The sequence below is a fragment of the Lycorma delicatula genome, chromosome 6, assembly GCF_047948215.1.
Source record: "Lycorma delicatula isolate Av1 chromosome 6, ASM4794821v1, whole genome shotgun sequence".
NCBI lineage: Eukaryota > Metazoa > Arthropoda > Insecta > Hemiptera > Fulgoridae > Lycorma > Lycorma delicatula.
In genome coordinates this window covers 165,444,716-165,456,488 of record NC_134460.1, presented here as the reverse complement: position 1 = coordinate 165,456,488, position 11,773 = coordinate 165,444,716, and positions in this window count along the sequence as shown.

Below are 11,773 nucleotides of genomic sequence, written 5' to 3'. Positions count from 1 at the left end.
ATGCAGAGAGCCACATTTTCTTGGAAAAAAAGCAGCTGTAGTTTTCCATTGCTTTCAGCTGCCCAGTACTCAGAGGACTGAGTGATGTTTATACGGCCGTTTAAGTCATTGTGACTCACGCCCCTAACAACTACTGAAAGAGCTGCTGCCCTCTTTCAGGAATCATTCCTTAGTCTGGCTCTCAACAGATACCTCTCCGATATGGTTGCACCTTCGGTCCAGCTACTCTGTATCACTGAGCACTCAAGCCCCCTCACCAACGGCAAGGTCTCATGATTCATAGAGGAGGACAATCTCAATAATAGAAAATAAATTAATAAAAGCAGGTGATGACCAAAAATTTATAAATTATACTATAACAATAATTAGAAATATATGGAAGCAGAATTATTTTAAATTTACTGGAACTGTTATACATAAGAAAATGTTTTACCCATGGGATTTCCCTCATCTGCTATTTATGTCAGAAATTTATCTGCAGGAATTTGATAATAGAACAGTATATGGCATAAATCACATACATAAAATTTTATTGCGGGTCAGATACACGGATGATATTTTAGTTATATATGAATCGGTTATAAATAATGAACATGAAATAATTTTAAATAAATTAAATTTGTATCATAAAACTTTAAAGTTTACATATGAAATGGATCATAACAGAAAAATAAATTATTTAGATGTTAATAATCAATAACTGGGTTATATAAAAAACCTACCTCAAATGAAATTATTATAAATAGGAATTCTAATCATCCTCGGTCCCAAAAGGTTAATATTTTTGAGAATATGATAAACAGAGCAATAAAATACATAAACGACAAATGGTTATTGTATATTAATGACGCATTCACTACGGAAAAAATTTTTGCAAGTGCAATAAAGAAGTACCCAAGTCTCATAAAATAAGAAGTACTGAAAATGTAATAAACTGCATGTTATATTTCTATAGTCAATTTTTAAATCGTACAATTAAAACTACTACTTTTACTTCTTACTATAAAAAGTTATTTTATAGAATGTAGCTTTTTTACATCTACATTCTTTGCACAGCTGACTGTACTATCTTAATCGGATTAAAATGAGAATGGTAAAGCGGGAATTATATGAACCCGATATCTATTAGTTTCTTTTAAAAGTTCATCAAAGTGATACTTCCTTTCTGTTTTATGTAACCTAATTATTACGTATAAGAGTGGTTTTAGCATCGATGAAGCAAACGGAATGTGGTTCTTTTCAGCCTGTCAATCATGTCACTTTTTTGAGTTAGAATCCCGAGCTTTATCGGCTAATGAGTAATGATGTGAAGGATTAATTTCCAAATAATATATCAGTAAAAATTAAAATATTAATTTTTCAGATCCCCCGTTTCATAAAAATTGTTTCTTGATTAAATCATAAATATTATTAACGATTTCACGTGTCTGTTTGTGAAGTTTTTTTAGTTTTAAATACGAATTAAATTTTGCCATAACAAGCCAAAAACAAAAAGAAATATTGCCAATAATAACAAAATACAAAACCAAGAATGTTTGAATACGGTTAGCGTCTAAACCAGAAAAAGATTTGAACCTTACAACCTTCCGATTCGAAATCAGCTGATTTGCGATAACAAGTTCACCACTAAAGAGACAACCCGGTGGTTGACGCTCGATGAGTTAATAAATAAAGAAGCCGATAAAACCGGGATCACAAAACTCGTAAAAGATTATCGAATGTCGAAGAATGTATATCGATATACACAGCGTGCCCCATGAAGGAACCAAAAGATTTTCAGGACATGTTTTACTGATAAAACTACAGTTCCATTTCTAGGACATCTTTTATTTTATTTCCCAGCTCAAATTACTTCAGAAACCACCAAATTTACTCTTTAATTTGGGTCCCAAAAATTACAGTAGGACTTCTTTTTATTAGAAGAGCTGAAATCCGGGCAAAATCTTTCGCTAGCCATAACTTGAAAACAAATCGTTTCCAAGCTATACTTATACGAACCGATTATATGATATTTAATATTAATAACAACAACAATTAAAATCATAATAATTATAACAAAATTATTTTTTATAACATATAAAAACAAAATCATTAAATAAAGTAAATGAACGTTTTTAATTATTTTCACCATTAAAACATGTCGTGAAATTTTCTCAGTTTTTCGTGAGACACCTGTATATATATATATATATACAATGAGTATATAAAACAAGTGTATGTAAAACAAGAAACGAATCTCAAGAATGGTGAAACTGAGAAATTACACATTGGTAAGACCCAAGTTACTTGCCGCCGAATGCGTGAAAAAGGGAGAAATTAACAACCTTGAAAAACTATAGAAAGGAAAAGCAATGGAGTAAATACTAGGACCCAGAGAAGCAGAAGATGTTTGGAAAATACGAAAAAACTATGAACTTTATCGGAAGGTATACAAACTATCAGACGCGAATAGGAAATGTAGACTTGTCTTCTACGAACATTTGAATAACAGTGAACAAAAATAGACCGACAAAAGAAATCTTTGACCAAGAAAGCAACAGAAAGACGATTACCAAATTGTTCGAACAGATCAAAAAAGATGTAAGTAAAGAAGCAAAGATAGAAACACAAAATCGGAGACGGAGAGATATGTTTGAAAAAAATTCAAACGATGTGAAGGAATCTAGAAGAAAAAACAAGAATAAAGTGGACTCGGCAAAGACAAAAACATTCGCACAAAATGAAAATGTACTGGGAACAAAAGAAAAGAAATGCCAAAAAGTGATGATACTATTTAACGTGGTCCTACAGAGACCGATGTCGATTGAAAAATATTATTACTTTCCACCTTTATTTAATCACATAACATAACTTATTAAATAAAAACATACATTAATTTTCTTAACAAATTTTATACTGCAAAAAATATCAGATTTTGAATGTACGATAAAATTCCGTTTCAAAAAAAAATTAAAATTGCATAATATTACAAAAACGTGTCTAAAGAAACGAATGGAAGTACCGAAATGAGAAAGTAAATTTTCATTTAACTGTAAAAAGGTTCATGCGAATAAAAGTACAGAGTTTTAAATTAAAAATTAATCCGTAAATGACAAGACTGGGAGTCGCATGAAACCAGTCATACGATCGATGAAAAAGAAAAAAAATTTGTTAAGGTTATGAACGTGTATCACTCGTAAATAATAATTCACGAGTACATTCTGTAGTTTTTATATCTCACAACCAAATAAATAAATTGACGATGATGAAATAAATACATAAGATATGACTTAAATAATATAGAAGATACTCCTTTATTCTAATTCACGATGGATGAAAAGAATCTATATGGACACAACCTAACTTCCTTGAACTCCTGTTATATTACATATACACATTTTTGAAAGTACATAAATTTCTATTACACTGATAACTTCTGTTTTTTTTCATATATTTTTTTTTATTGTTATTATTGAATTATTATTTATTATAAAAATCGTTTACAATCAAATGTTAATAATTATTAATAAATAAATATATTTAAATTAAAAAAAAAGTTAATAAAATAAATGGAAGTCGGATTCAAATCAATGTGCCTTCCCCTTGTAAGATCCAAATGTTTCATTAACTAACCTTTTATTTGACTATAGCTCTGAAACCGATGAAAATAAGTACCATTTATGATATATCATTGAAAGCTCTCGACGAGGGCTTATTACTGCAGTTAAGAAAAAGTTCAAAATCCAATTTTTTTGGATTTTGGGCTCTTTTGGTCCAGCCGATCGCAATCAAAAGGAAAGGTGCACAACTAGATGTTTTAACAGTCCTAAATCCAAAATTTCAACAATCTACGGCTAATCGTTTTTGAGTTATGCGAGATACATACGTACAGACGTCACGCCGAAACTAGTCAACATGTATTTAGGGATGGTCAAAATGGATATTTCCGTTGAAATCTGAAAACCCATATTTTTCGCGATTACAATACTTAGTACAAGGAAGTGAAAGATGAAAAACTATATATATATATATATATATATATATATATATATATATATATATATATAATTTTTCAACGGCTACAACTTGAAAGTTTTATAATTCCTTATATCTATAACTCCCATTATCGGATAAATTTCCTTGCACGTAAAGAAAAAACTAAAAATTTAAACTGTTAAAAGAAAAATACTCCTTTTCTCTACCCTAAAAATAAATAATGTGTAAACCCAGATTGTAGTTGACAAAAAGGATGGATTTTTAGAAATTGTTTTGAAGCGTTATGTTCACGAGAGACGTATTTTAAGTTAGAAAGTCAAGAAAATAAACATTATGAAAGAAACATTAATAAACGGAAAGTGGAAAGTGAAATTATTTGGGAAACTTTCAGAACCATTCGAAGTTAATACTGGAATAAGGCAAAGAGATAGACGGTCTCCAATCCTCTTTAATTGTGACCTGAAAAAAGGTATAACGCGCCGGAGCACGCCGGAAGGCGGGTAGTAAATTTCACCAGCGCTAAGTATGGGATAAATAAGTTTACCTTAAAGTTAAAAAAAACTTCAAATTTACTCAATACGACAATAGTTGCAAGTTTAGCATACGACAACCCTCACCTTACAATTCCAGCAACATTTTCGTCATCCCTTGCCGTAAGAGTTGGTTATATCAAAACTTATTACAGATAAAGGTTTTAAGTAATGTTTAGAGAACTAACGACCACTTTAAACAGATTCGATACTGTGCCTATTAAGGGAGGTAAAATTTTTTGTTTTCAAAACCCCATTTTTTCCATCCTCTGAGCCAATGGTTGGTGATATAAAAAAAATTTACTACATAAAAGAATAGTAGGAACTTTAAAACGAATTCGATATTTACTTAATAAAAACGTTATGGGGATATTTTACTTTTTGAAAAAGCCACTCCATTTCCATGGTCCGATTTTGGCAGTTAACGTACTCGACCGAGATTTTTGGTCGAATTTTTTTTTAGAGAAAATTTGAAAGTGATTTGCATAAAATTATTGCAGTTATCGTGTCCAGTGAAATATATATATATATATATATATATAAACCTTTGAGCTGACGGTGTTTTTGGGGTGTTGAGCCAACGCGAAGATATGTCGACATTTGCTGGAAGTCATATCATGGTACCCATTACAATAGGTAGCTTTCTTGTGAAATCTTTCTAAAAAAAGGCATAAAAAAGAGAGAAGCGTTATTTACGAAAGCTAGAATCTTTAATCGCTAACAAATTAAAAAAATATATATATATATGTATAATATATTAAACGTAAGAGCTATCTTACATGTAGCTGTTGTTTGTAGTAATGAGATTTTATTGCAGCGTGTGCGATTATGTTAGTGCAGTAATGAGACAGTGTACCCGACTGACACAGTTTGTTAGCCCTTAGCAGTGTTTATACATAACATAGTATGGTAACAATTCAAAACAAGAGAAGGAACGTTTATAATTTTTTTCTTTAGTTTTCGAGGACAAATAAAGATTAAAATAAACAGTTAACAACCCCAGTGTATGTCTATAACTGATATTCGTACGTGTTGGGAAGGAAGGAGTGTGTACCAAGAAATGGTCGTTGTCATAAATAGTTTTTTTTTTTTTTTGTTTACATGTACACCTATTACATGTACTGCCATCTAGTGAGACAAATTACAACTGTATTAGTTAATTACAAGGCTTCATAAGAGTAACAGCATAACTCATAGTGGTTTTTATTTTTATGTCTTTATTCTTAACGAAAGAAAACGTAATTTCAGTAGATTAACTAAATTTAAGTTTTAAATAACATTAGTCGATTAAAATGAAAGTAATAAGTGTATCTGTTTGTGTATTTACACACACAGTGAATTGTTGTTATTGAATGTTTTAGTGAATTTACTGAAATTTTTTTCAGTAGTCTATATTGTAGTGAAAAGTTTTGTGTTCTTAATATTCTACTTCTAAATTTTTGTTAACGGATAACAAACGAAAAAAATACTAGTTCAACGATAAAAAAGTAAGTACAAAGTATTTTACGAAGAAACTGTAAATATTTCAATACATACTTTACAAGAGAAAAAAAAATCATTCTTTATAAACACTGATCAGGAATCGCTTTTTTCGAGTTATAGCGTGCAAAAATTTTCCTTAACTTTTGTTCCAAGAGTAAAATAAATTCATACTGAAATTCTTGTAATTTAAATTTGATAATTTTATGTGATTTTGATCTGAAGAATTTAAGTAAAACAGGTCCTGGATTGGTTAAAATAATGTCTAAGTAATCTTTACTTTCCCGGCGAATATAGCTACATTAGTTATATTTAAGGGTTAAAGGGTCATGTTAAAAATGGGGTGTCGGGTTTTTTGAAAATTTTTACGTTTTAGGGACCAACTACTTTTAGATAATAAAAAAAAAATACGTGTGCTTAAGACCGCACGGCCGAAGTGATAACTTGTATCGGATCGCAATCGTTTCGAATTAATATATATTACAAGTACCATATAATGTTTACATTCGATATCCACTTTAACCTTTGACCCCTAGAACCAATTTGACGCACAATTTGAACGAGTGTTTTCCACGATTATCCCCTGTTTGTGGTTAAATTTTCACGCTGAAAGAGTGGATTTACTGCAAATTTTTAAACAATCCTTTTTTAAATTATTAATTTTTTAAATAAAAGTCAGAACCTTATTGTAACTTTTTGCAGATTTTGCAGTGAAAAGTGCAACGTATTGTATGAATTGATCGGCGTAGCCGGGAAAGTCATGCAGTACTTTACCAGCTATTTAGAGAATCACTGTAATCAAAAATTTGTTGTTGCCGCAAAATACAATTTATAAAGAGCCATATTCACTTTAAAAAGAATATGTTGTAAAACATTGAAGATATAGCCCTACATCTTAAACCGTTTAGAGCTGTTTCTCAATATGTAAAACCCTATAAATTTTATCTTCTTCCATAGATAGCGAGCCGAGGAAAAAAGGGCCTTTTCGCATTTTATTTCACCCTTTTACACAAAAAAAAAAAAATTTTCCGTACGTAAAAATCTCTAAAGTAATTTAGGTTATAAAAAAATGTTATAAATATATGCATTTATTAATTTAAAATAACAACAAAAATAAAGAACTTTTATAAGCGTTCTAGGTCGAATAGAAATGAAGATAAAATTATTTTACTTGCTGAATATGGAGTCTTAAATGATTAAAGATATAGATCTTTAATCAAAGGGGTGATAAGGCTGTAAAAAATTCATTGAGATCTTTGTAGTAGTTTTTTAATGGCAAACGACAAAGTTAAAATATGTGACAAGAGGGTGCAGAAAATGTTGTCTTTTTTGTTCTTACCACAATAACATACTTTAAAAATGTAATAAAAAGTTACCATTTAAAATCATTCAATTCAGAATAAAATTATATAAATGATGGTGTGATTTGTTCTTTAAATCAGACGGGTAGTTTTTATTTTATAAAGCTTCAAACTTTATAATGCTTTAAAACTTTATATGTTATTTCTGCGTTGACAGTAGGTTAATGTAGAGGCATCGTAACCAAGGTAACGATTTATTTTTTAAAAATAAAGAAAAGTTAGTAATTTTTTGATCAACCTCCATAGTTGCCGTGGCCCGAGTGGTAGCGGTTCGACCTTTCATCCGGAGGTCCGGGTTCGAATCCCGGTCAGGTATGGCATTTTCACACACGCAACAAATCATGCATCTCATCCTCTTAAGCATGCTTAACCTGGCGGTTCAAAAAAAAGAAAAACCTCGATAGTTAATTATGTTTTTCTTCGATTAAAAGGAGATTCTTTATGCGATATAAAGTATTTATTTTTTAGCTTCCTATTACACTGTAAGATAACTTAAGTAGTTTATGTACTTATAAATGTGATAGTAGAATTTTAAAAATGCAGGCATCCTCTATAAAAGACTCCCAAAATTACTCCAGTCACATTATAAAAAACTCTGATAACAAAGTTGTAATACTTTTCTGAAATTGGTTATTTATTGTAATTTGGTGGAAAAATTGTTATCAAACGTGAAAAAACTTACCTTTTTTTTAAGTAAAAGAGAAGTTAACAAGATTTTTTTTGTGGTGGGGTGAATTGTGACGAAATTTTATTTTAATATTATTACTAAAATTTTATTATTATAAAGTTTAAAGTTTATTATTATAAAGTTTAAATAAATCAAAAGTTTAGAAATTCAAAAAATCTATATTATTAAATTTCTATCGGCTCCCCTACCCACAATATTGCCCCTAAAGTATTCTTTTGGGGGTCGCTTTCACTATTATTATGACTAGGAAGACATTAAAAATGATTCAATTAAAAAATATGCGATAAAGAAAAAGATAAATTTTTTAGATTTTTGGGAAGAGGGAATTTTGAGGAAGGTTTTTGAAAAAATGGCAAGATAAGAATGTACGCATGTATTGAGCTTAATACAAAGTGGGGATATATTTGTAAAATTTTGGGAAAATTGGCTCCAAAAAAACCATTCTCCCCAATCTCTAGGTATACTGACCCCAAAATTTTACGTATGTACAAATATTATCCCCATTTTTTTCTGTGTTTTTTTTTGTGGGGGGGGGGGTTCCTGGGTCATGGAACCTCAAAAATACAAAAAATCCCATACCCAACTTTTTGGTTAATTACCATTACTTTCCTTCTTGCAACAGAGCTCTAGAGCTATGATACTAAGAAAGAAAAAAGCTGACAGCACAGTTCTAAAACTGTGGGTTGTTTCTGATGCACGGCTTACATATACAACTTAATTTAAAATATTTTTTCTTACTTTATTTAAATAAAATATTTTTTAGTTTATTTAATTCCATGAGTCTTACTAAAATGTGCGCGCACAGCGTATTTAATTCGCGCGGGTGTAGTAGTATTAGTGGTGACGGTCGACACTAACTAAATTAATGTAATTTCACAACTTACAGAGAACAAATTTCGCTTGTACGGTCGAAAATAATATTTCACTTTAAATATTATTCATTTATTTAATTCTACCGCTCACCTACCACGTCACAACATAGAAGACGACTACAACAGCTTTTTTTTAGGTGGGAGTGCGATTTTTCAAAAATTTATTTTTACAAATATTGTTGTTATGTTTTAATTGTTAATAGATGTGCCTAAGAAAAATATGACCTTAATTAGGCGAAATCTCGAGATACTGAGAGTGACCTTGCTCTACATCCTCCCCCTTAACCTTTTAAGTTGAAAATTTAATGGCATCAATGCCCCGTATACGAGTATAGAAGTAATCTGACCAAGTTTCATCAAAATCGGTCCGATATTTCTTGAGGTATAAGGTAAAGACCAACACCGAACACAGTACATACGAAATCCGGAAAATTTCCATCGTTTCTTAAGCGTCAAAACATCAAGATCCGGTGAAAACTTCACATGCTCAAATTGGACCGATTACAATACTTTCCCTTCTAAATCTACAGCTCTACTATAGCGCTATCTAGACGGGAAAGTAAAAATAAACAACCCAATTTCAGAAACCAATACTTACAAATTTAAATCCCTCCCAGTTTAAAAAAATAACAATAAAAATATAATTAATAAAAAAGTATATAGGGAAATAGTTAAATATTATTTATTTAAATTATTTAACAATTTATAATTTAGTTATACGAAAAATAAAAACGGCAAAAAATTGTCAACGAGATTCTTTCCCACCCGTTCTAAAAATATTTTAAATGATAAATTTATTGAAATCGACATTTTATTTACACAAGTTCTCTTAATTTTTTTTTATGTTAATGAAGTTCAAAGTACGAGAAATAATGAAATTTATTACCTTTATTACACTTTTGAAATATTCATCGAATTAGGACGTTAACAATCATAAAATCATATTTTACACGAAAATTAAGCGTTAAATTACAATACAATTACTGAAAAACAACTCAGATTAAAAGTTGTATATTTAAAAGATTGGATAATTTCATGAAAACAAACTGTTTTCGCAAATATTGCTTTAAATTTAACCTTCGATATTTTTTTTTATCAGTACGAATGAATACCCACAGCCTTTTTACATCTTGACTCCCTCGACGGATTTTTTAAACAATTTAATAGTATCAATGATGCCTTTATTTGATGTATTAATTATGCCTGTTTGGTAGGTCATCCTACCAAATTTCAAATGTTACTTTACCTAATTATTTTGAAAAATTCATCAAAACTAAAGTTAACATTCTTAAACGTATGTTTAATAAAGATAATTAACTAAGCGTAATAGAAAAAATAAAAACTAGCATCTATTCAACTTTTTATATTTCAAGAATAAAGGCGTCTTTAAAAAATCAATAATTCCTGGATTTAAAAAGTTAATAAAAAGTAAGAAAAAAATTTACAATTCCTATAATTTTATCGATGTGTGACTCATCTTCATCGCTTAATCTCACCAACCTCTCGACGGATTTTTCAAAAGGTTTTTTACAAACAAGCCTTATACGTAGAATTCATTCTACATATTTCAAAATTCTACGTCAACCCGTTCCTGAGGTCGGATAAAGTGAACAAAAAGTTGTAAATATGGAAAAGTATTTATCGTTCGATAAAGTACTAAGTTTAATATATTATATAGCAGTAATATTTTATCGTTTAATAAAGTAATATAATATTAAAATGAATAAACGTTTATTAAATTTAAAAATAAATATTTGTCCATTAAAGCATTTTTTTGGAGCATTCCAGTATTTTACGTATAGTTTTCCGTATTTACTATTGTTTATTAGAGTAATTACTTTTCTCGTCAGCACGGTAACCATCTGTCTGGTAAAATTGAAGCTGACTATTGTTTAGACGATCGAAAATTTTGAAATAACTTTTGATCGAATGGATTACTTAGCAGTTAGGAGTAGGACTGCATGAAAAGAATTCAATTACAGGATAACAGTTTTATTTCAGGGTAGTGATTTTACATTGTCGTTAACTATTTTGAATGAATAAATGAATTGTCCTTCGTATATCAAAGCGAGATCCTCTTCAGTTCACCGAATGATATTTCCCCGAGCGTAACTCGTCTATCTGTAATATTCTCTTTTTAATTCGTTACCGAAGTCTACCGCACGGCAAACCATCGTCTAAATCTATCGTTACCATGTCTATCCGTCGTTTTAAAACTTATTTTCATTTAGCCAAACTCTTTCGACAACTGTTCGCTCTTTTGTGTGCACTTTATTAAATTTTTTATAGACTTTATTAACCACGCTCTTATTTTGTAACCGCTGCCTCCTAAAAGACAAGCAGCACCATTAAATGTTTTCATCATCTCTGAAAAACTCCTTCGTCTCCAAATTCGAATATCGGGGGTGATGCACCCCCGATATTTATAATAATCCGGTACATCACACGATATTTATATACTGATGTTAACATATCTTTTCCGATTTATATAACTGTCGACAAAGTTAGTCGACGTTTTTATTTTTACGTCAGCAAAATCAACTAGACCGATTACATAAGGCATTTTGAACAGCGTATTCCTTTTTTCAACGGCGGTTTGCGGATAATGAATCTAATCGGAAGCAGAATATAGTCGACTGTTTAACAGACGATTCTTCTATGTACGCTATGTCCACATACGGCATCAATTCGACCTTTGACCCCATCATCCAAGGGACACCATCCCTCCACAATTACTTTCTGTTTTTAGTTAAATTTTCACAGTGAAAGAGTGCATTCGCTGCAAAATACATAATAAATACGTAAAATAAATATATAATAAAACGGTTTGAGATGATCCCAAAAATTACAACAAAGTACCGATAAATT